Here is a 27,034-nt window from a genome sequence, read left to right as displayed (position 1 = left end):
GTAAGAATTATATAGCTAGAAGCCTGAGCCATTAGGCCAAACAGTTTAAATAATATAAGTCTCTGTGTGTTTATTTTATAAGTGGGCTGTCGGACTGCCGGGGCTTGGCAGGACTTGGAGAGAAAACTCCAGCTACAGTTACTACTCTCTGTGTATAGAAGAATGGACAAATAGATTTAAAAAAAAAATCACTCAATAGTTAAGACAGAAAGAAGACATCATTGAAAGATTCAAAGAAAAATGGTCCAGAGTTAGAGCTCAAGAGCACTCTGCTATTTGGAATAAGAAAGAAAATTCAGCAAAAAGACTGATGAGTGGCCATGAAACGAGGGGAAAATGAGGAGATTCTGGAGTCTAGGAAAGCATGGCTCAAAAAAGTTTTAATTTATATTTTGTTGCTAAGAACACAATACCACAAACTGGATACCTGATAAGCAAATGAGGTTTGTTTACCTCACAGTTTGGAAGCTAGAAGTCCAAAAGCCATGACGTCTGCTCTGCAGTGGACAGGATCACAGAGGTGCAGATTCACAACAGAGAAAGACACCGTATTACAAGATGGGAAGCCAGAGAGCAATGAGTAAGGTAGGGTCAAGCCAGCTTCCATAAACACTCACTCTTGTGAGAGCTTAATTAGAGGTTTCTACAAAGCTGGTTCTGACCACCAGGGCTACACAGTGATAGTCTATCATAAAGTCATAAAGGATGGAAGGAAGGAAGGAAGGAAGGAAGGAAGGAAGGAAGGAAGGAAGGAAGGAAGGAAGGAAGGAAGGAAGGAAAAAAGGAAGAAAGGAGGAAGAAGGAAAGAAGGAAGGAAGGAAGGAAGGAAGGAAGGAAAAAAGGAAGGAAGGAAGGAAGGAAGGAAGGAAGGAAGGAAGGAAGGAAGGAAGGAAGGAAGGAAGGAAGGATAGAAAGAAAGATGGGAAAGCAGACACAAACAAGTGATTCCTCAATCTAGATCTGTTTCTTCTTAGTCAGAGTCCACTGTGGGTCATGGCACCTCGCCCATATCCTAGCTTCCATGTTTTTACATCCCAAGTGGCTCTAAACTGTAGAAACAGATTTTATTAATCAGCACAGCACAGAATGGGAGATCTAAGGGTCTCACACCAGCAATTCAATCATCTAACACAGAAATGACTCTTGTCGAACCACAACCTATTGGCCAGTCACATGACCTGCCAAATCAGGAAGATGATTCTTTCCATATGATTAACTAAATACAGGTAAACATGAAAACCTCCATTACAATGAGATTTCTAGTTCCTCAAAGGGTCTGGTATCCAATCATCCATTTCCATGAAAACATCCCATTACAGTACATATTAACTGAAGCAAATTTACTAATGATAGAAATTAAAGCAGCAGGGTGAGATGGCTCAGCAGGTAAAGGTGTTTGCTGCTCACCCCAATGACCTGAGTTCAAAACAGGGGAAAACTGGACTGGAAAGACGGCTCAGTGGTAAAGAACGCAGCTTCTCTTCCAGAGGGTCTGGGTTCAATTCCCAGTACATCCGCGGTGACCCACAACTGTCCATAACTTCAGTTCCAGGGTATCCAGTACCCTCTTCTGGCCTCTGTGGGCATCAGGCACACAAAGCAGAACACAGACACACATGCAGACAAAACACGCATACACACAAACGTAAGCAGGGACCTGCCCTTCCCTGCACAGTGGGAAGAACAAGCATCCTCCTCCCACAAGGCACCATCTGACCACGTCGGGCGCATGCACACAAATCAACACATGGAACAAAAACTTGTAAGTAGAAAAAGAAATTGAGGCATCCAAAGTCCTATCAACTTACCTAATTAGTTGTAATATAGGATTCAAGCCTCTATAATGAGGATGGTCTCTCAGTTTTCTGAAGTTTTCTTTTCACAAGTCTGTATTGGTATTAACTCAAGACAAAGAAATCAAGGTGGCTGAAATCTTAGCTACTATGGTATGTATGCCATAGAATGTAACACCCTGTGATCCTCCAAGCACATTATGCAAAAGACAGTCTTTTGAAATGGCTGGGATCAGTTCCTTCAGACGTATTCTCGGCTGTGACGGACTAATACCTACAATGAAAGCCAAAAGGGCTCAGGATGGAAGAAGGCTTGGAGTTTCCTAATAACACTTGAGTCTCCTGTCTCTGCACCTGTCACTGAAGATTAGCCCTCAGAAGAGTTGTGTGTGAACCTTCTTCATGTTAATGATCAACTTTAGATTGCAACATTCCCAACAGTTCTAATTTGCAGGCTGCTGACAGGCCCGCTTTAAGGCAACCAGCCTTTACACTTTAAGCCTTAAGGTACAATTTCCTTCTCTCAGATATTCGGAGTCTTGGTACAGTTTTAATACAGCCGGAAAGAGCTGCAGTGGAGGTTCTCTTTATTGAGAGTTTACTAAATTTACCAGTACAAAATTAACACTTTCCCAGAGAAATATTTACGAAATCTCTAGATTCCAAGATCAAGACAAAGTATTACTTGGCATTGAGATAAAAGCGTTACTTGGGATGGGAAGATATTGCTCCAAATAGTATGTAGTCAGAATTGACTAGCTATATATTCTTATTTCTTTCAATCTTTAAATTCCATGCAATAATTGTTCATTCAGAAGTTGGTGTGTGAGGGAAGGTACTACACAAGACCCTTAGCTGGTACCAGGTGGAGCCCTTGAAGTCTTGTCCACAGCCCCCCTTTCTTGTTTCCTGGGCTTTTGAACAGAGAGATAAAGGGACAGCATTTCCAATGTCAAGACGAAAGGCATATAATGAAATCTCAGAGGGCTCAGTCAACTTCCAATCCACCTCAGAAATGAGCAGGCAAGTTCAGAACCAACTCCCATCTTCTTCTCAATGCTTCATGTAGTAAAGGAACCGCACAGCTCACTCCAGAAAGCTACCTCAACTCACTCTGTTGTCACACAAGGCCCTACCAGAAAGCATGGTGGAGGCTCCCCTTTACAGGCATGAGAGGTTTTTATTGCTCTGTCAATCAGCTTGCAGAAAGCCCTACATCTGTTTTTTAGCCACTAAAGAATACGAGGCACCTCAGATGGAATTATATGCTTGAAAACACTGTACATTTGAATCTTTTCAAGCCTAGTGGTTTGCAACATATTTCACTTAATATCATTTCCCTAGACTGTAAGAACTCATTCCCATACTGCTCACTTCATCAGGACAGAAAATTTCACAGGAAAGTCTCTTCCCACACAAATGCTGTTTATTTTTCACTACTTCCTCATAGAAATCTGAATCCAGAATTTGATCTCTTTTTTTAATGTGCACTGGTGTTTTGCCTGTATGTGTGTGTGTGTGTGTGTGTGTGTGTGTGTGTGTGTGTGTGTGCATGTATGTGTATGAGGGTGTCCGCCCCCCTCCCCCGCCCCGGAATTGGAGTTACAGATAGTTTGAATTGCCTTGTGGGTATTGGGAACTGAATTCAGATCCTCTGGAAGAGTGGCCAGTGCTCTTAACCACTGAGCCTTCCAGCCAGCTCCCAACCTTCATTTTTTTTTAATTTATTGGCCAATCATCCAACTCCCTACTGATATATGCACAATACCACCCAAGAGCATTACTGGGTGGTGTGAAAACCTTGAAGGGTTTCATATTCCTGAAATAGAAAGACTATAGCATGTATCACCCCAACTCAAGCATTTCTCCAAGGGGGACCATGACACTACAGCAAGTAATCAGGGACAAACTTCCAAGCCACCTCCCTCAGGCTCACTAGACTTCAGTCTGGGCATCAGAGGAAAGCCTGAAAGGCTCATCCACAAATGAAGTAATTTTTTGCTTTTAGGACCAGGTATTAGACCCAATGCCTCGGGTCCTTGCTGGGCTAGTGTTCTGTCACCAGGCCATACTCTCTACCAGAAATCCCATGTTTATTCATCTTTTGGGTTTTTGTTTTTTTTTTTTTTTTTTTTTTTTTTTTTTTTTTTTTTTTTGTACATTCAATTTTATCCAACTCATTTTCAAACTGTAGGTACCACCTAAGCTTGTATTTATTTATACATTTTTGGGCTTTTTCAAAACATTTCTCTACATAGCCCTGGCTGTCTTGGAAATCACTTTGTAGACCAGGCTTGATCTCAAACTCAGAGACCCACCTGCCTCTGCCTCCTAAGTGCTGGAATTAAAGGCGTGCACCACCTGGCCTTTTTGTTCCCACTACAGGTATTTTTAAAAACTCCTTTTGTTGGCAGTTGAATTGAAAAAAATCGATATTCAAAATGAGCAGAATATGAGTATCAGTTATATTCTCATCAGCTAGAACTAAACACAGCTAACGTCCTGCCACTGTTTTTCCAGTATGTTTTCAATGTTGCCATTTTTAAATTACAGTAGTTATGGATGACTAGTTCATCCATTTTAAAACATTAAAAATGTAGAAAATTAGAAAAATGCTATAATGGCCACAAACCGAGTAATTTGGGGGCACTTAGCATACATTATTTCATTAAGTCTTACTTACATTAATTCTTCATGGTGGTAGTGGTTCTGTATCCATATTACAAATAAAGAAGCCAAGCACAGGAGATGGTGATGATATATGTGGGAGGTTTACATCCAAGCATTTCCATAGTCCAGACTTCATTTTAATTCCACTTTATGCTATTGCTTTTGATAATTAAGTGATAGTCACTGAGAAGGGGTGTTCCCTAATAGTGAGGGAACGTTAGCCCTAAACTGAATTCTGCCATAGTCATGTCTAGCAAATATCAAAATAACACCAAATGTGGCAAACTGTTTCCAAGAACTTTACATGCATCCTAGAACAAAGTTCAGGAATATATAAAGTTCCCTCAAGGCTCATGAATCTATACAGAAAAGGGGACAAAACACGATTGTAAGAGCCAGAGGGGAAATAGCAGTTTCCAGACACAACAGGACAGGTGCACATTTGAACTCAGAGACTGACAGCATGCGTAAGACTTGCACCAGCTGAAGCCAGACACAAGTCCAGCACAGAGCGGGGAAGTGGACATGAAGACTCACCCCTGGCCAAGAAGTCATCTATAATTGGTAGCTGTGGAAGAGAGCAAGTCTGTTTTCTTCAATGAGTGACACTAGATATCACAGCACTCTAGGTCAAGACCCCTGCTCAGGAGTCGTCATCCAACACAAATTGAACTCCATGTCTGTTTGTTTTAAGAAAGAGAAGAACATGAAGTTGGGTGGGTAGGGAGGATCTGGGGGGACGTGGGAGAGGGAAAAGAATATGATCAAATTATATCATATGAAATTCTCAAAGAATAAAAGAAAACATTATTAAAAAGAAACCTCACAGAAATACAAAAATGGCCAACACTGCACAAAATAAAAACCCATAATGTAAAGCATGCAGCCAAAGATTATGAGTCATAGTAAGAAACAGAATAACATAATCATCACTAGGAGAAAGCCAATCAATTAAAACCACCAGAACACAGATGTTTAAATTAGCATCCAAGAACACTGCAACTATTATAACTCTTGTTCCCATGTAAGGTTATCAGGTTCAAGATCAATATGCAAAAGTCACTCTTATTTCCATATACCAATAACAAATAATCAGAAGTTAAAATTTAAAACAAAAAGAGAGTGTCATTTATCATGCCTTCCCAAAAGAAGCACTGAAGGATAAACCTTGAAAAGTATGAAAAGACTGGTCACTGTAAATAATATTACTTTGCTGCAAGAGTACAGAAAACAAATAGTGAGCTACATAGTCTTGTTTGTGGGCTGGAAGGTGCTTACAGTTAAAGTGGTAATTCTCCATTAATCAATCCATCCATTTCACTGTCAATCAAACTTCTAGCAGGCTTTTTGTAGAGACAGGCAGGCTCACTTTAAAATTTATATGAAAATGCAAAGGAACCCAGAGTAGCCAAGATAAGTCTGGATTTCAAGACTTACTACCCAGCTGCAGCAGTTAAGACAGAATCAGCACACAGATCGGTGCACAAGGGTCCAAAAATAGAAGCAGATGGAAGATTAGACAAAGGACTGATTTCTGATAAATATGCAGCAGCCAGCCAATGGAGAAAAACACCGACATTCAACAGACGTGCTGGAACAAATATAAATTTATAAAAGATGAACCAGATCTTACTCCCTATGTGGAAAATCCCTCAAGTAGATCATAGAGCCAAAATTAAAACCCCAAATCAGGAAACCTCTAGTAGAAAACATGGAGAAAATCTTTGTAACTTTGGGTTAAGAGATGATTTCTTCTTCTTCACATGCAAAGGCAAGATCCATTTTTACAAAACAAAATAGTTATACATTGGATTTGATCAAAATTTAAAATTTCTCTTCTTTGACAGACACTAGAAGAACATGAAAAGACAAAACAGATAAGAAAGGAAATATTTACCAAGTGTATGTCTAATAAAAGACTTGGTATAGAATTTATAAAACGGCCCAAAAATGGAAGAGCCAACAACACAATTTATAAAGGTTCAGACACCTCACCAAAGAAAATGCACAGAGAATCAAGAGCCCATAAAGAATCCTCAGCACGTGGCAGCACAGGAGCCTTGGTAAGGATTCAGTGAAACTAGACTCCATGTACCACTTGTAGGATGCAAAGAATGGCATACCTTCCCTGGTGAACAGTGTGACAGTTCATTAGATTGGCTTAACCATTTAATCAACAGCAATAGTGACTTTGCAGCAACCATATGAACCAGCCATTGCATTCCTAAGTGTTTACTTGAGAAAAATGAAATAATACATAGGTAGACAGACAGACAGAAAGACAGATGATAGAGATAGATGATAGATAGATAAATAGATAGATAGATAGATAGATAGATAGATAGATAGATAGATATGAAAGATAGATAATTATATACACACAAAGACTTGTACACAAATGCTCACAGTAGCTTTCTATGTAATAGCCCAAAGCTAAAAACAACCCAAACGCCCCTCACCAGGTGAGCAAAATAAACATATCGTGACATTAACGCCAATGGAATGTCTTTCAACGGTAAAACAGATTGAGCTACTGATACACATGACGTGCATAAACCTCACAAAAATTACCTAGCGTGAACGAAGCCAGACAAGAAGAGAATATACCACACTCTTAATTCAAGATTACAGAATATGCAAAGTAACCCACACAGTGACGGAATGCACGCACGCCCCTGCCAGGAAAGGGGACAGAGAGGGACTGGAGGCAAGAATTTCCAAGAAGACCTGAAAACATTTGAGGTGATAAATGTGTTCATTACCTTGATTGTGCTGATAGCACCACAGACAATGGGTGTCTAAAGTTTGCAAATTATATGCCTTAAATATGCCAATTTATTGTAGGTCAATTATACCTCAGAAAAGCTGTTAAATATAATAAGAACAAGACTGCCTATTTGAGGTCACCCTTTGCCAACCTAAATTTTGGCCTCCTTTCAAAAATGTCTTGAACAGCATTTAGGAACAGACTGGCATTGTTAGGTTAATGTCCTGTGAAATAGTCTAAACTAATTGTTTCAAAGGCCTGTGGCAGCAGTTTTCTGAGATTATATCAGGCGACACTTTCCTCTTTGTGTATACATAAACTGATGTTGCCACTGGATACCGAACAATGCTTTTGCTGCAGTCATCTCCACAGCGGGATGTGTTATTTCACTCAAGAGAACTGAGAACAATGCCCTGAGTTCCCTGTGTCTGGGCCAAGCCTGTACCCATACCGCCGCTTCCATAGCCAACTCTTCCCTGCACAGATCTGAATCATTGACAAGTCCATTGGTTCCCGTGTACTCGAGTGTGAGAGAGAAAGACAGAGGCAGTGAGAGAATGAAGGACAGAGGGACTTGGAAAGGCAACCTGAGTCAAGTGTCAGCTCATGGACGTCCCCCCATCCCCCAATCCCCCCGAATCTTCCCCACCCCCACCCCCATCCAGAACTTTGCTTCAACCAGCTACCTTAGCCCTTCAGAAAAGAATGTGGGGGTGACTGCGTATTTCTAAATAGCTCTAACTGCATCTTCTAGTCCTACCCTCAGGAGCTCAAGGCCACAGACAGTTTCTCAGCATGTGTTTAGGGCACAAGCGCACACCAGACATGCACACACGTGTCCACCTGAACTCAATTCCTCCACAACAGTGCAAATGTTCACTTTCTTCTGCTTCTCAACGAGCATGAATGTGAGGCCTTTCTGCCTCATGACGATTCCACCTCATAGTAGGACTCTATACTAAATCCATGTTTCTGGGGCTGGGCAGCTAAGTCAGTTTGTAAAACATGTGCTGTGTGAATTGTAAGGACATGAGTTCAAATCCCAAGAAGCCATGCAAAGTCAAGCATAGGAGTATGTGTCTATAACCCCCACAAGAGACTAGAGGCAGACACGGGAGAACCCCAGGAAGTTTTCAGGCCAACTAGCCAGGCAAAAGCAGAGGCAAGGCCATGTCTCAAACAGAGTCAAAGCTGAGAACCAACATCCACAGCTGCCCTCTGACATCCACATTCATGCTGTGGTACCCCCCACCTACTCTAAATCCGTGTTTCCTAAATGGGGTCCAGGTCAGTGACAACTGACCATAAAATTATTTTCACTGCTACTTCATAACTGTAAATTTGCTACTCTTATGAATCATGGTGTAAATATTTTGGAGGAGATAATAGGTTTATCAAGGGGTCGTGACCCAGAGGTTGAGAACCACTGTATTAAAGCACCATCTCTATTTATCTACGTCTTTAAAAAAAAAAAAAAAAGAAGAAGTAACACTTCTCTTATGTATTTTTGTTTAATAAAACTCTTCCTTTTCTTTGAACAGGAACATATGATCTTTCAATCCTTGGAGACCAAGAGGGTTCAAATAAGAACACAATGTAAGCTGCTATCCTGGGCGGCCGCACTCACAGGGCTTCTGTGCCCTGACAGCACCTGAAGCAAATGAGACATCATATTGGTTTCCTAGAGAGATCCGAGCTTGCTTTACCCAGCAGGACTGCAGAAGAGGATGATTGGACCACTGGCCTGGGTACTAGGTATTTGGAAGGGTCTACACTTGGTTGTATCTAGCAAGGGGGAGGAGGTCTTTTGCCCCTCCCCTTGGCATTGTTATAAAAAGCCCATTTGAAAAAGGTTCTGGGCTGGTGGATTTTAATCCAGGTCTTCCTGAAGCTCTCCTGTGTGTCTGTCTGTCTCATCTTCGCTGTCTTTCTATCTACTAATTCCTTATGCCTCTCTCCTCCTCATAGGAATGCTATAAAAGGTGGGGGTGCCCCCCTACAGTATCAGCTCTAGACATTCTTGCCCCGTACGCAGCTCAGAGAGAGACCAGTACCTGTATGAGAATTTTTAAAGGCCTCCATTTCTCCAAGTCAACATAACTTCCTGACAGGCAGTGCATGAGCTAGTTTTTAACCCTTGACCGGATGCTGTGAAGCAGAGGGCCCGACTCCACATGACTTGCCAAGTATGGCCAGCATCCCACTGACTCTCCACCCCCTAATTCCTTTTCACTCCCAGCTTTTGGACCGTGCAGTCATTCAACCAACGGTACTTCCATGGGGGTGCAGAAGGAGACTGTATCGAGAAGGAGGATCATTAGCAGCCCCTTTGAGGTTGCCCAACATCCTCCAGTTTAGGCAATGATGAGTGGCTGAGTGACTGGCAGGCTTGGAAGTATCCCTCTTTTGCCAAAGGCCTGTTAATGAACTTCAAGTCAAGGTGAGTTACTGAAGCCAGCACACCTAACAAGAGGGCCGATTGTTACCTAAGAGGCTTGGCGATCTGGACTGTCTGAAGACACAGCTCTGCCCTGAGAAAGTAGGGCATTCACAAGGTTGGTCCAAACAATGGGGGGGTAGATTTCAAACAGTAAAAGAGCTGGGTGCAGGAGAGGCTAGGGTTAGCACAAAAGGGAAGCAACTGCTTGCTCTGTTCCATGCTGAATGCCGGATAGCTCACAGCCCTTCCTGCCTGGGTGTTTTCTAAATTGTTATTTATTTGTATATTGAGATAGGATCTCACCACCTCTCCATTCTGAGTACTGGGATTATAATGTGTGCCACGGTAAGCAGGGGTCTTTTCAAATATTCTAAAATATTAATAAATTCAATGGTTGCTTTATTTAATGTGTGGCCACCGGTAGATATCCCATGCTCCAGTGCATTCCACCATATCCATATACCCACAGGCAACACTAATCTGACTTAGACAGCTATTAGTTACTTGTCTGGTGTTGTGACAAAATACCATGGCCAAAAGTGACTTAGAAAAGAGTTTATTTTGGCTTACAGCTCCAGAGAGAGGAAGTCCTTTGTGGCAGGGAAGACAGGGCGGCAGGAGGAGGAAGCTGGCTGATCACATTCCACACATAGGAAACAGACAGCGAGAACAGGAAGAGACACTCTAAGGCTAAAGCCCACCCGTGGTCACTTACTTCCTCCAGCAAGGCTCTAGCTCACAGAGGTCCTATACTTTCTCTAAACAGTGCTGTCAACTAGGACCAGGTGTCAAAATACACACACTGGGGTGGTTCGCATAAAAATGGCCCCCATAGGCTCATAGATTCAAAGACTTCTTCATGGGGGGGGGACCACTATTTGAATGGATTAGCAGGTGTGATCTTGGAGGAAGAATGTCACTAGGGGTGAGCTTTGAGATTTCAAAAGCCCACGCAAGGCTCAGAGCCTCACTTCTGGCTGCCTGAAGATCCAGATGTAGGACTCTCAGCTATTTCTCCAGCACCATGTCTGCCTGCATGTCTGCAGGCCATGCACCCTGCCATGGTGAAAAATGTATTAAACTTCTGAACAGTAAGCCAGCCCCAATTAAATGCTTTCTTTTATAGGAGTATTCATGGTCATGGGGTCTCTTCACAGCAACAGAACACTGACTGAGACACAAACCTATAGAGAACACTTCTCATTCAAGGTACCACAGTGGATTATTTTTTTTAAAAAAATGTTGAGAGGAGCTCGTGTAAGGGAAAATTTGGGTATGATCATGCTTTTTCACGTTATACATGTATAAAACCTTCAAAAATAACAAAAAATTAAATATTAAAAAAGATTAATTCAGCCGGGCGTGGTGGTGCACGCCTTTAATCCCAGCACTCGGGAGGCAGAGCCAGGCGGATCTCTGTGAGTTCGAGGCCAGCCTGGGCTACCAAGTGAGCTCCAGGAAAGGCGCAAAGCTACACAAAGAAACCCTGTCTCGAAAAAAAAAAAAGATTAATTCATTTAGCCCTTTAAGGTAAGTTTTACAATGCCACCATCTTTAAATGTGCATAATAATAAGATTGCCTCAGCTGGTAAATCATGGTGGGAGTTGAAGGAATGAGGAAAAAGAAATAAATGTCTAAGAATGAGCTCTGTTTTGCAGCCAACTCTCTTTGCAAGTAAATCTCCCAGGGGGTCTCTAAGCCATTGTGCCCACAGCGCTGCTGGAGACAAGGCCCAGCCTCCACTGAAGGCCAATGTCTCAACCCCAGCTAACCGCCACACCTCTGCTTCCAGCCTGGCCTTTCTTCTGTCAAGGCCGAGGGATATCAACCTGGGACTCACCTTGCCAAGCATCACAGAGCTGTTTCAGAATGCTACTTATCAAAAACAGTCTATCAAAGCCAAACATAGTAATCTACCCCAGCTCATGAACCAATACCAACTGCCTAGCATTACATGCTATATCCACCAGGTTGAGCAGTCCTGGGGTCAGGTCCAGGCCTGAACAAATGGGCCGAAGTTTGATGAAAAATCTGAAAGATTCAACCCAGCACAGACTGTAATATACCTCCTGGATCCCAGTTCCCCCAGAACAGCCCTTGTCGGGCATCAGCAACCAGTCTTTTTTCAGTAAGAAATAAGTTGGTTGGAGAGTTCACGTCAGAACAGAAACATGAAACTGAACACAATGAGGGCAGACTGCTTCTTTGCTGGCTCCTGCTCTGAGCATGCTCAAAGAAGCTGAGGAACCTGGGAACGGGCTTCTAGGCAAGCACCAGGCCCTGTTCATTCAGTGCTGGGCCTAGTGAGCTTAGAATAGGCAATGCTGGGCTGGCAGTTGTGTTCTGACTTGAAAGTGCTACTTCTACCCGCCATTTGCGGGAAGAAAACAGTTTCAAGTCTCTGGGTTCAATATGTGTATTCAGGAGCATTGAGCCACTGTAGCAGAAGCCATTCCAACCTAGACTAAGCCTTGCTTCTGGTCCCACACATAGAGTTTTGAAAACTCCAGATGGCCCAGAGTGGGCCTTACCTATGTCCAGCAGTTAGGATTCACTTCATGACATGCACTAGGTGGCATCTGCCAATTTCAGAATTAGCTACTGGACTCCAAGCTGGAGGGAATATGGGTTCCCTCCTACTGGCCCCGATATGATCCTCCCTGAAGAGAACCTTTAGATGGTTCAGAACCCCTTTTTCTCTGTAAGAAACAGATGGGAGAGAAGTGCTACCATCCTCAGTCAAAGGGCCAGTAGCCAAGCTTTCTGTCACACACTGTCCCACGTCCAGGCAGCCAGCCCAGCCTCAGAGTCTCAGCTCATAGCCAGTTACAGATGGGAATGTTAATGGTCATAGGCCCCAGGAACCATTTACTTAAGGAATTGTTTTGGCAGCTGGTGAGGAATGGAGGAGGCATTCTAAGCTACTGATCATTGCTGTGACAGTGTACTATGTGGGAAACCGATTGGGGAGCCTTGTAAAGTGCAGGACATGCCCTGCGTCCAAGTTCTGCTGTCATCTTACATGGATCTCAAGCTTTCCACTATAAAGCAATATGAGAAAAAAAGAAAAGTATGTATATATATATATATAGCCAGACACACACACACACACACACACACACACACACACACACACACACACACACAATCTGCTCACACAGTAAACTATTCAGAGCAAGCCATGTAAGAAATCAGGCCCATTTACAAATCTCTTTCATCATGTCCTACAGAACGTCACACAGGAAAAAGAGGTCCAAAAACAAGGATCAAAACAGCCTGCAAATGAAAAAATTAGAGCAACTCCAGAACGAAAGTCAAACTGGAATCCAGGGCATACGACATTGGTACTCAGCCTGGAATCCAGGGCATACGACATTGGTACTCAGCCTGGAATCCAGGGCATGCGACATTGGTACTCAGCCTGGAATCCAGAGTGTATGACATTGGTACTCAGCCTGGAATCCAGGGCATGCGACATTGGTACTCAGCCTGGAATCCAGGGCATACAACATTGGTACTCACACATGAGGGGCACTGAAGTCATGCAGGAAGCACGGGACCTGGGACTTTTAACTCCTCAGATCTTCCACCTCAAAATCAAACACGGTACAAAGTTACCATTTGCAATTTCTAACTTTTGAGATCTCTGACAGATGGCAGCTCAGCAGAATGAAAAGTGCAGGACTCAGGTCTTCACAATACATCTTACGTCTGCATTAGGAGTCATCTGAGGGGACTGTGCGGCTGAGAAAGTACTGGGATTAGCCCCCGGGGCCCTGTTTTTAAAAAGCGCATTTATAATAATTCCAGTGCTGCAGAAGCAAGGCAAGGAACTCCCTGAGGCTGGTCAAAACAATGAGAGAATGTGTCTAAAAAGTAAAAGTGGAACATGTGTGAAGAACATTTGAAGTGTCTTCTGGTCTTCACACACACACACACACACACACATACACACACACACACACACACACACACACACACACACACAGGAATCCTAGATTCAAGCACGCTGTGTTTATCACAAGTTGCTCAACAGCATGGACTTCTACCAAAGTTGATAACTCAATCTAATGGATTGTAAAGGCCGTTTCTATTGTCTATTCTACCACTTCATTTGTATCTCTGATGACACCAGATGCACCGTGAAGGCAATATGAAAGCCTAGACTTGACTTTGCAGACTCCATCTTAGGGAAGGACCACCATCTTAGACCACCTGGTGACCAGGGGCTGTACTCAGTTCCAGGAAGAACCTCAGGAATGTGCCGTGACAACTCGAACAGACACTCTAGAAGCAGCCAATTAAGAAACAGGGCAGTAAAGTTTAACAAGATCCAGATGCTCCTGTAGACATCCTGTCAGCAGTTTATGGTCCTTGCAGATATCCAAATACCCTGTCAGCAGGTTGTGGTTTCACACCAAAAGTCTAACCCAATAGTTTCAAATGTGGTTTTGTGCCAAAGTTTAGACCAATAGTTTCAAAAATCACCTTGCCCCATATCCCTTTTACCAGATCCCAAAACGCCAAGGCATGTAATTCTTAGCTTGTGGATTTTTTCCTTTAAAAACTCTCCTACCCCTGAGCCACCTGCCATTGCCACTGCCACATTTCCCTCCATCCACAAGCGGTGGTCCAGGTTCAAACCTGAGGATAAAAGACCCTTGTGTGCTTGCATCAGAAACGGCTCCGTGGTAGTCTCTGGGGGTTGTGCAACACAGGTACAACAGCACAAAGTTGTTTTCTTTACTTAGTTACTTCCAATTTCAATTCCATGTATTCTACCTCCTGCTGTGGGATGTTCTGTATGGCCTGTGGGAGCCCATTCTTGGGTTCCTTGTGGCTTTACCCAGCAGGTCTGCATAGAGGATGATTAGGACCACGGGCCTGAGTGCAGGTGTCTGAGATGGTCTGCACTTGGCTGTGCTGGGGGAATGGTCTGTATGTCAAGTTGCTCTGATTGGTCAACAAATAAAACCTGATTGGCCGTGGCTAGGCAGGAAGTATAGGCGGGACTAACAGAGAGGAGAAAAGAAAGAACAGGAAGGCAGAAGGAATCACTGCCAGCTGCCACCCTGACAAGCAGCATGAAAAGATACCAGTAAGCCACGAGCCGCGTGGCAGGGTATAGATTTGTGGAAATGGATCAATTTAAGCTATAAGAACAGTTAGCAAGAAGCCTGTCATGGCCATACAGTTTGTAAGCAATATAAGTCTCTGTGTTTACTTGGTTGGGTCTGAGCAGCTGTGGGACTGGTCAGTGACAAAGATTTGTCCTGACTGTGGGCAAGGCAGGAAAACTCTAGCTACAACCTCCTAGAAGATATAAGGATTCTCATAGCCCTGGGAATGACAGGCTTAATTATTGCCCAGTTGAGATGCTCAGGGTCTGGCAACATCCAATACAGGTGACTCTTACTGCATGGGCAGGTTAGGAAAAGCAAACAGAATTCTCAGTCAAATCTGAGTTTCAGACAAACAAGTCATTTTTTGTAAGTTAGACTCAGCATCCTGCCCTTCACCTGGCAAAGATGCCACCCTGCACAATGTGTTTCAGTACACAATGTGTACCAGAAGGTATGTTTAACATCCTGCAGAAAAGCTTACGACTTAAAACAGGTGAGGAGTTGAAGAAGAGGGCCTACTTCTCTCTGTGACTGGCTTCTTGTTTCAAGACTTTCAAAGCACCCTGCCTCACACTTCCAGACAGAGAGGCTTCCCTGTGTCTAGACTACATCAGAGGACAAGGGGCCTGTAAAAAACCTCTAAGTATCAATTTCTCTAGTAACATACAGCTTCCATAATATTGTCACCCGCCTCCTCTTCCGTATGTTGCAATTTTTTAACAACTGTTTGTTTTCCAGAAACTAAAATAGGAAAGCACATTTGGTTGTTTCCCATTTAAGATGCAGAGTTAGCTCCACATTTTGAAGGCTGGCTCAGAAATCCCACAAGATGCTCAGTGGGTAAAAGTGCTTGCCCTGTAAGCCTGGCAACCTGAGTTAGATCCCATATGCCACAGAAAGGAGGTAGAAGAGAACTGACTCCCTGATGTTGTCCTCTGACCTCTGTCTCTCTCTGTCTCTCTCTGTCTCTGCCTGTCTCTGTCTCTCTCTGTCTCTCTGTCTCTCTGTCTCTGTCTCTGTCTCTCTTTCACACACACACACACACACACACACACACACACACACACACACGTGTCCTGGGGCATGCACCCCTCTCTCCCACCATACACACACACACAATATTATGGTGACAATATTATGGAAGCTGTATGTTACTACACACACACACACACACACACACACACACACACACACACTAGTAATAAATAATTTTCTTTTAGAAAATTCCTCTATAAAAACAACTTGGAGTTTTCAGAATTCTATTGACAGTTTTTCAGTTTTTTAGTTTTCTCTTTGAGCTAGAAGAGAGCAGCTAATTTTTTTTCATCTCCTGCTCTGAAACATTCCATTCATTCCCTCCTTCAGAGACTTCTGCCTGCCTCAACTAATGAACCCTCAGTCAGCAACTTGCTTCTTTCTCCACCTGCAAAAAGTTTAGAGGGAAAAGAAACACACACACACACACACACACACACACACACACACACACACACACACACACACACGAAAAGAAACATCAACCACCCAGGGTAGGTACTAAGAGGTTTAATTGTTGCCTGGAAAGCAACACCCTTCCTCAGCTCTTTAAGACTGATTTCCATAATTACTTGCTGATTGAAACTGGGACTTGCAGCCTGGCAACCACATTTCCATATTAATATAAGCAGTGACTAATACAGCTCAGAACCCAGGGTCAGGATCAGAAAGCCTGGCCAAGGTGGAGACTAAAGCCATTTACCCACGGGGTAAATCGGCCACTTTTCTCTCTGGCGATTTTCCACTCAGGAAGCAGCATGAGATAAACTTATATTTGTTCTCTGTTGCTCACAAGGAGGTTGAGCCTCTGGGTGGTTGTCACCAGGCCAGGGCACAGGCAAGACCTCCTCAGACCTGTTCCTTCTCTGCCTCCTACTTCTCCCTCCCTGGGGCTCCCCTGGCCCTTCTACTGCTTGCTTTTGCTTCCTTCTCAGTCTGTGCCCCTTTGCCTCTCTTCTATCTCTCCATCTCCATGTCTCTCTGTCTCCATCCCCATGTCTCTCTGTCTCTGTCTCCATCTCTGTATGTCTCTCTGTCTCACTGTTATCTGTCTCTCCATCTCTGTATGTCTCTCTGTCTCACTGTTATCTGTCTCTCCATCTCTGTATGTCTCTCTGTCTCACTGTTATCTGTCTCTCCATCTCTGTATGTCTCTCTGTCTCACTGTTATCTGTCTCTCCATCTCTGCATGTCTGTCTCACTGCCATCTCTGTCTCTGTCTCTCCATCTCTGTAAGTCTCCCTCTGTCACTGCCATCTCTGTCTCTGTCTCTCCATCTCTGTAAGTCTCCCTCTGTCTCTGCCATCTCTGTCTCTGTCTCTCTGCCTGTTTCTATCTATGTATGTGTGTCACTCCCGTCCCTCTGTCTGTCAGTCCGACACCGTCTCCCTGCTTCACTCACTGGAGAGCTCTCGCTCAGCACTGAGGTCACGGCTTTCTCCTCTCTCACCCCACAGAGTTCCATCACTTCCACACTAGTCAGCAATAACTACCCAACTAAGGGTCAGTCTTTCTATTTTTCAGGCCCCTTGCATACAGAGTACCAAGCGCTAACGTGTTTTACCAAGCTCCTACTTGGAATAAGAGAAAGTCAGGGGTGGGCAAGATGGCTCAGAGGGTAAGGGTACTTGCCTCCATGTCTGAAAATCTTAGTTCAGTCCCTCGAACCCACGTAATAGAAAAGAACCAACTTCCACAAGTTAGCCCCAAACCATACACCAGCACTACGGTGTGAGTAAGCAAGCAAGCAGGCACACGTGTCCACACACATGTTTAAAAAAAGCTAAACATGTACAATAATTTTCATTGGGAATCAAATGACTTCTGTATTTGTCTAAAGCACAATTCTCTATTGGACCATGATTTCTATGCCACAGTTTCCTTAAAACATTTAAACATTAAAAAAAAATCCAAGCTAGAATAATGATAGAACAATGCGTTTTTACTGTCTCGAGAGCTTCTGTGGAATTCCCCCTTGACCAGCACCTCACCCTGCTTAGAAAACCTATGAACAATGCAAAGCCACGCCAAGTAAACACAATATGGGGGGCCTAAAGCTCGCCCAGACAACCCAGTAACAAGTGAAGTTGGTGACAAGGATTAGAAATGAAGTTGGAGAGCACAGATGAGATTTCTAGCTACATATTTTCTAGTTACAGCTTATGGTTTTATAAATGTTTGGGTTAAAATATTATAGAGTAATATAGATCTATTTCATTTTTTTCTTCTTCACAAAGAAGATTCTGAGAGCTAATAAATGTGCTCAGGATGGCCAGCCTCATGGGAAATGCAGACTCACTCTATGTCCAGAACCCAGTCCCTGGGCAGCAGACCCTTAACAATTGCAGGGGCCTGAGGGCAGTGTGGGGGTAGGGGCTACCAGGGCATTTTTCAGACAAGCCTTTGGGTATTTGGTTTAGCAAATCTAATTAGGATCTTTATGAGCAAAATGTTTTCACAAGATAACAAGTCCCTAGCTTTCTGGAAGTTACAAATGCTTTATTCAATTTTTCCTTTGGGAGCTAAAATTCCATTGTCAAAACTTTCTGTGTGTTTATTTGATAAAGCTGCATGCTGACATGCAACACTTCCAAAACGTGTGTTCCTTTATGTACCATTTATTACATCTATTCATTCTCACACAGGGACCAAAAATAATTAAATCAGTACCAAACATTAAAGAGATAATTATTTTCTTATTTCCTGGACAAAATTTCCTCATGCATTATACATGTTTATTTTATCCGTTATTGCTCCAACACTTTACACCAAGTCCGTAATATCAAAAAGTAGCATTGGTCAGAAATAAAACTCTTTTGTCATTGTAATTAGAAAGATAAAGTTGTTGCGTTGTTGTAAAGGAGTGTCAAAGTGATTGATAAGAATCACGGATGAAGAAACAGATGCGTTCCTAATTCAAAAGTGACCATCATGAATGGAAAATCATCCATTTATCCACAGAGAAGAGATGAAAACCTAAGACAAAGTGAAGGTTCATAGGCAAGCAGGAAATGCAAGAGAAAAATTCTACAGAAAAGAGAAAATTGAAAATTCTTGTGCCAGCTGTGAGTAATGAAGGAAATGTGGGGGGAGAATGTTAGGGGATAAAGGGGGCCAGCCCTGCCCAGAGAAGAAACAACCAACCACACACAGCTCAAAATGCCAAATCTAAGGGGAAAGACCTAAATCTGATTTCTAAAGAAATGGCCCATGAGCACTTAGAGGGAGCGTGCAGACCATTAGAAAGCACCACGCACTGGCCCACAGCAAAGAACAATAATAATCTACACTCCCTTCCTTTCTGAATAGTGTCCCCAGTCTTAATGGGAACAGGGTAAAAAAAAAAAAAAAAAAAAAAAACTTGGGACAGTTTATCAGAGGTCCCTGCCCTAAGCTTTATCACCCGCAGACTTGACTTCCACGTGTGGACCCATCCAAGCTAAATCTTCAGTAATCTAGACCACACCAAATACCTGTCTGAATATTTGAGGTCAGCTTCTACAGCTTGCCACACATCCTGCATTTCTTTGTTCTCCATTAAAAACATAAATTCCTGTCTACATGTCCCAAGGACTCTTCTCTATCCTCCACCTTTTAGTGTTGCTTTGTTTTGTTTTCTAGCACCTTCCTGGATTCCCTGCCTTCCAAACTTTTTAACTCTGCCTCTGGAAACCTTAATCTGGGTAGCAGTGCGTAAAGCATCCATGCGTCTTCTCAAAATACTGTTTCTAACTTTAGACTTCAGCTGAGATCTGGCTCTCTCTTGAAGATGCTGCATCTTCTCCTGATGGAAACGGTTTCTTCCTCCCATCCTGAGATAAAGGAGGATTAGTTTGCTGCACTTAGCAGAACCTCCATGGTAGCAATGGCTTTAGAAGATAAGATGATGGAAGGCTTGTTTTTATCTCTGAGAAGGAAGGCTTCGTGTCAATTGGATGCACAAATCTATTGACACCCTACTGGTCAGAATTCAGACATGAGAGCACATGATACAAGCTGTTTGAGAAATGGTCACATACTCATAGAAAAGTCATCTGTATGTTGCCAATAAAGAACCAACACAGGTATCAACGCACAGCCTCCGCCGCCTCAGACATCACTCCTAAACCTCACATGCCCGCTTCCTTCCATTGACTCACTGATACTTAGCCCACGGTCCCTGCGACATCTCAAACCCTGCTGTCATTTTCTTCCTTCCTTCCTTCCTTCCTTTTTTTTCAGTTTTATGCATCTGGAGTGAGAGACTGTTGTGAACCACCAGGTAGGTGTTAGGATTTGAGCACAGGTCCTCTGGAAGAGCAGCCAGTGCTCTTAACCCCTGAGCCATCTCCCCAGCCCCCTTGTTATCATCTCAGACTCCCTTCACATTCATGTAGAAAGCCTGTCTAACCAGCACTTTAACGCCGCGGGAGTGTCACTTCCTAAATCTCAAGGCTAGGTTTCCTCCATCCCAAATTCCCACTCCCTATCCACAGGCCGGACCTCCAGATCCCTGCTTGCCACCGCTGGTTTTCCAGCTTTGCTGATCCCTGTGCCCCACCCCCTTCGCCCCCCACCCTCACACAAACTGTCTGCAGCCCCCCAGATTCCCATGGAAGCACAACTCATCTGGTGGGCAAGCCTCTGTCTTAAACCAGCTGTTTGCAAAGCAGTAGCCCTCCACACCGGCCTACACTTGCCGACCTGAGGTCTTTCAAGCCGCTCTCTCCTCTCTCGGTTCCGGTGCAGAGCCCACAACGCCTGTGCGTTTACTTTGCAAAAGTGGCCCGGTGTGTCATAAATGTTCATTGGTTTATGCATGGAATGATGGACAGCATCATAAATTAATTGATGACAAGAAGAATATAAATTCCACTCGGTATATTTTCATAGATTTGTTCATCTGTACCTTTAAAAAACAAAGGGTGTTGTCCACGATGAACATAAGCCCAGGAAAACCAAAGGCACAGCTCAAGATCTTACCCCTGGGACTGGCCAACTATGAAGAGAACACAGTTGGAATAATTAAAAATCCTAAAGAAGTAAAGCTAAGGGTAAATGATTAGAACATTCCAGAAGCAATATCCAAAGTCCAACAGAGCAGAATAATGTCAAAATCTTTAACCTTTACATATACTAATATACATTCCATATGTTAATACATCATCATTTTAAAATATTTATATATAACCTTTTAAATATTTTATGTAATCTCTAGATATATAAACATATTTATTATAATCATGGTGTTAAATATTTAATATATTATATATTGTGTTACATATATATTTAATATGTATATATTAGTATATGTATGTATTAAAATAAAGAAAAGGTTAGGTTCTTCATTTCATTTAGGTCCTTTACTTAAATTCTAAGTTCTAACAGACGCAACACAGAATAAACAAAGTTATTCACACGAAAAATATGTATAAGATTCCATTTTATTGCACAGCTCAAATCAAGAGTCCCCTGAAAGGTAATGTCACTTCTACTTTAGTAGAATAAGACACCATGAATGAAGACCTCCTTTATTGCATGCATAAGTCCACTTTAATATATAAAATCTCAGCATTTGGAAGCATCAGTGACTGGGCATGGGAAAAGATCGAAGGTTGATTGTAAGTTACCATTGTTTGAATATGTTCTGGTCCATTCAAAATGCTCTGAAAATGTGTGGGTGCCCTGCCACAAGTTAGGATCACCTGAGTAGGGAGCCATACCTAAGAACTGTCCTGATTGCTTTAACTGATGTGGGGAGACACAGTACTTTCGGTTCGCAGCCCAGGGGAAAGGGGTGAGCGTGTAGCAGAGCATTCTCCTTTCCGCAGGAGATTTACACCATTCCCTTTTTGGCCTTCCCACTTGCCATCCAGTTGACATAAATGTCGGCTGCTGATTCTGTCACTGATAACAGAACCGGTATTTCCAGGCTTCCGTCACCAACTAAGGACCAGGGGTTCTCCATACAGTGCCAGATTGGGACTGCTGTGGCGCCCAACCTCATGGACCAAGCAACTACACGGTTGTGGACCTCACAGTGTGAGACAGCCACTGCTAGGTTCTCAGTGTCTCAGGTGTTAGACCAGAGCTGTTACTATTTTAACATACGCTGATTCAATAAATTCTTCATATGGCTATAGATACAGAGGTAGATATAGCTATGGATACAGATAGAGATATTCATCCTATTGGTTCGGTTCCTCTAGAGAAATAGTAACAAAATTAACAAAAATGTTTTCTGCTCTTAACGTTCTGTGACTATGTCCTCTCTTAAGCCAAAAAAAAAAAAAAAAAAAAAAAAAGAAAATCTAAAATGGAAATGAAAGATGAAGAAATGTATTATTTTAGTGCACACCAATTCATTCTGCCATTTAAGTCATTTATGGCCCCCTCTGGCCAGTTGGAAATAATATCTAAATAATTCTTGGAAAAACAGTCCACATGACCAAATACAATATAATTGCATGTAAGTCTAGGTGATGTTAATGGTGTGGACTTGGTCTATGCCTTTCATAACTTGGTTCATATATTTCTGAACTTTAAGGTCTTTTAAAGGACATCACCCATTTTTGCCATTAATTCAACCTCTTATGATGACACAACCTTCTTACCACACTAGAGCAATGGAACCATACACAGAAGGACCTCCCCAGTTTCCTGACCCCCATGCAGACAATTCAGTACAGAGCCACAGATTTTTAGATTCTCCAAATAGGTTGAGTCCATGCTCATCACACACTCATGAGGGAATTTTGAGGAAAAAGAGAATAATGATACAAACAGGTGGTCAGTGGTCCCATCCTAGCTCTGAAGAACGGAAGTTTGGGGTGCATGACTGTGTTCCAGTCCCTCACTCATGCAGCCTGTGCACAACTCAGTGGTTTTGTGAGCTTTCCACTGCTGGGACGAAACACCTGAGACAATCAACCGAAACAAGTGAAGGGTTATTTTGGCTCATCATTTCAAAGGTTTCACCCCATGTCACTTTCGGAAGCATAGCACGTCACACAGGAGTCTGGTATTTGTCCTATGGTGCTGAGAAGCAAAAACAGAAGACGAGTCTGGGTTCCCAATGGCCCCCTTAAGGAGGTACCCCAAGTGGCCTGACCTCCTCCCACATCCCAAGGTTCCATACTTCCCAATGGTAACACAGGCAGGTGACTAAACTTTTAACACACAGGTCTTTAAGATTCAAATTACAGAATAAGTGATTTTGCTGTTTAATGATTTTAAATGTTTCTTACTGGACCAGTTAATACTTTTAAGTAAATACTTTTTAAAAACTGACAGGTAAGGGACAAGTAAAACTGAACAACAATTAAAATTAATCAAAACAAAAACAACAATTAAAAAAAAAACCCAGGAAGTTGCCAACAGATGAAAGAAGCTATCAGTAACTTATTTCCTTTATTTATTCAAAGGGAACGCCTTCTATACATCGTCTACCACAAATACACAGATTGTAAACATCACTCAGGAAGACTATTAACACCAGATTGAACTTTTTTATTTTGCAAGATCATGGGTTCACATCAAACATAAGAAGAAAAAAAAGTATGGAAAAAAGCATTACTAGATCAAAGAACTTGGCTATGATTGGAGGGAGGATGGGCAAATGCTTGGTATGCATAGTCCCATCATCCCTCCAGAACCTGTAGTTTATCCCAGCTCTTCCCACTGCACCAGATGAAGCCTCACCGACCTCAATGCAGCGTGCCAACCAGCCCCTTCCAATCTGCAAGGAAACCTATTAGGCCGCCCCAAGCTGGGCTCATAATGGATTTCTACACAACAGACGGTTAACTAATTGCCTGGAGTGTTCTCTGTCCTTTGTTTGTTGTGTTACATGCCAAACGGCTCTTGGTTTAGAAACAACATTCACAGAATTTGGAGTATGTAAACAAATGCACTTCTACACACATTCCACGCATGCATTTATCCTCCGGTTCTCACTCCGGCAGGTATTAAATAGTATCACTGTTTTGGAGGAGAGAAAACTGAGTCTTCAAGAATTTGAGTAGCTCCTCAGAAAGATGCTCAGAAAATATTTGGTAGTTCTGCCCAGTCCTTGTTCCAGAAGCTATGTTTTGAGATGATATATATAATAAAGTGACTTACCTTCAGTGAAGAGTTGAGAAAAATGGGTCCTGGTGTCTTTATTGCAACACAGTTAACCACCATTGTGAAGATTCCCTACACCGTCAATGACTTAACGCTATAACCTGTGTCCATGCTCCCAACATGAAGCCTGTAACATTCTATTTAAATTCTGCAAAATATTTTTGTATATAATTGAGAGAATTTCTTGCCCTAGGTTTCCTGGAAACCCGCAGACCACTCTGGCCAGCAAATCAAGTAGACTAACTGCAGATCTTCACCTCTCCCTCCATTCCTCCAAGCCCAGTCCCCAAGTCTCCGCCACAGCTCTGTAACAGAGCACTTGCTGCAGTCTCTCCTCGCTCTCTGGACCCATTCCCAGAGGACTAAGCAAATCCTGGTAACACACTCTGCTTTCTTCTCTCCCATGGGCGCACTTATCCCTCCCCCAGCTGATCACTGGAAACCCCAGGGGCCACACCTCTCAGGATCCCAGAAGAATTTCCTATTAGGCAATACACAGCCACCACACTCTCCTAAGAACAAGAGAGGGCAACAGAAACCAATAAACAAACACCCATCCAACAAAGACAAGACCAGATATCAGCACCTAGAATTACAATCTTCCCAAGCCCAGATGCCTAAACGCCAGTGTAAAAAGCACAGTCAATAATAGCCAAGACAGTATGTCTCTGTCAGAGCCCAGAAACCCTAGCACAGAAGACCTTGAGCACTGCTACATAGCAGACGCACAAGAAAAAGCCCTTAAATGAGCCTTTATCAACACGACAGAGGTCCTTAAAGAGAAAATGAGTAAATCCCCTAAAGAAACCTACGAAAATACAAACAGTGAAAGGAAACAAATAAGACCATTCAGGACCTGAAAGTAGAAATAGAACCAATAAAGAAAACCCAAACTGAGGGAAATGTGGAAATGAAAAAATTAGGAACCTGAGCAGGAACCTCAGAGGCAAACCTCACCAACAGAGTATAAGAGATGGAACAGAGAATCTCAGACATTGAAGACACAATAGAAGAAAATGTTAAATCTAAAATATTCCTTGCATGAAACATCCGGGAAATACGGGACACTATAAAAAGACCAAATCTAAGAATAGAAGGGATAGCAGAAAGAGAAGAAATCCAGATCAAAGGCACAAAAAATACTTTCAACGAAATCATAGAAGAAAATGTCCATAACCTAATGAAGGAGTCCCTTTCAAATAGGGACTATTTAAACACCAAATAGACTGGATCAGAAAAGAAAGTCCCCTGGATACATAATAATCAAGACACTAAATGTACAGAGCAAAGAAAAAATATTAAAAGTTGCAAGAAAAAAAGACCTATTAGAATAACACCCAACTTTTCAGTGGAGACTCTAAAATCTAGGGCCTGGCACATGTCCTACAGACTCTAAGAGACCACAGATGCCAGCCCAGACTATTATACCGAGCAAAACTTTCAATCACAATAGATGGAGAAAAATAAGACATTCCATGATAAAACCAAATTTAGATTGTATCTATCTGCAATCCCAGCCCTACAAAAGGCACTAGAAGGAAAACTTAAACCTAAAAAGTTGTTTCTTTTTTTCTTTTAATAATCACGGGAAATTGAAAATATTCTAAATATTAGATGATTAAAAAAAGATTGCTGACCATTTTCTTAGGTGTGATACTGTATAATGGTAATCTAAGAAAATGTCCCTATTCTTGAGGTGCATTCTGAAGTATTTAGGGGTGGAATGCTATAAATGAAATGGGAGAGAGGGAAGGGCAGATACAGCAACATGCACTCTGGCACTCTGTGCCTGTGTAGCATCTGTGGTGACTTGAAAGAAAACGGCCCTCAAAGGGAGTGGCACTATCAGGCACTATTTTGCTGGATTGGGTGTGGCCTTGTTGGGGGAAATGTGTCACTGTGGGGGTGGGCTTTGAGGTCTCCTATGCTCTGCTTCCTGTTGCCTTCTGATCAAGATGTAGCCAGCACTGTGTCTGCCTGCACGCTGCCATGCTCCCCACCATGATGATAATGGACGGAACCTCTGAAACTGTAAGCAAGCCCCAGTTAAATGTTTTCTTTATAAGAGTTGACATGGTCACGGTGTCTCCTCGCAGTACTAGAAACCCTAAGACAACATCCAAGCTGGAAACACATGGACTGCTGTCCTTTAAGTAACTGTCTGCATATTACCCTACTGTGCTTTTTATTCCCATCTAGGGTACTTTGCTCAGTACCCCTAGACTCTGGCCCAGGGACCTGGTGTGGGCTTTGTCTTTGTCATCTGACTGCAGGAGCATCTGCTTCATGTTCCAGCACTCAGTCTCTCTACAGAGGTGCAGCCAGTGCAGCCAGGCAGTTAGGGAGAAGGCCGTTCCACACCCTGCATTCCTTATTTCCTGAGGGCAACGGGGTAGAAAGAGAGGCTTGAATTATGGCTTTTCTCAGCCAGCTTCAGCTCGCCAACCTTTCCGGCTGCCTTACAACGGTGTGATTATTAACCACAAAAAAAAAAAAAAAGTCTGCCAGACCTGGGTCCTCCACTGGGACAAAATAATAATAATAATTTAAACAATAACCACTGCTACAGTTCTTGAGGTCTTACCATTCGCCAGGCACCAAGTGTCTTACAAGTATCCTAATTCATGGACTCCCGTGTGGGATTAGTCATTATCATTAAGCATCGTCCTTAAGCACTACTATCAGGAAGTGAAAGAAACACTCACATGAAAGGCAAAAAAATAGTAACAGAATTCACATTCAGAAGGCTAAGTCATCTTTGCTTAAAGAGGCAGGAATTAGAGGCAGGAGTATGTTAGCAATTTCTTTCCGAAAACCATTAATGCCACCCCCTCCGCAGCCCAAGTCCCTGCAAGTCTCAGCACCCACAGTCATTTATCAGTGAAAGAATGTACCTCAATCAAAATCACAGCTTGCTTCCTGCCACCGGCTCAGACTCCACAGCAATCAAAGCAAGAACAGCAAAGACACAGGACCTCACCCTGTCGCGGCTCCCAGGACATTTCTAAGTGGCCTTGTTGTCACTGCTCACAGCTTCCCTTTCACACACACATCACTGTTAGAAGATTCCCAAGACCCAACTAAGATGTCCCCCTCAACATC

General features: G+C 42.8%; 1 protein-coding gene across 7 annotated transcripts in view; it reads right to left on the bottom strand.

Annotated features, from left to right (window-relative positions):
- Nucleotides 1–27,034, bottom strand: part of Lypd6b (LY6/PLAUR domain containing 6B) — a 166,605-nt gene that overhangs the window by 100,477 nt on the left and 39,094 nt on the right. The window contains exon 1 of one of the 7 annotated variants that reach the window (XM_037204756.1): nucleotides 23,930–24,430. The exons of the other annotated variants lie outside the window; for them this stretch is intronic. The gene's annotated coding sequence lies outside the window, so the exon portion shown is untranslated. Of the gene's footprint in view, nucleotides 1–23,929; nucleotides 24,431–27,034 lie in introns of those variants that run through there. 7 annotated transcript variants of the gene reach the window in all.

This window comes from Peromyscus leucopus, chromosome 4 (assembly GCF_004664715.2).
Source record: "Peromyscus leucopus breed LL Stock chromosome 4, UCI_PerLeu_2.1, whole genome shotgun sequence".
Taxonomy (NCBI): domain Eukaryota; kingdom Metazoa; phylum Chordata; class Mammalia; order Rodentia; family Cricetidae; genus Peromyscus; species Peromyscus leucopus.
The sequence above is the reverse complement of the archived record's forward strand: the minus strand, read 5'-3'. Positions and strand labels throughout refer to the sequence as shown.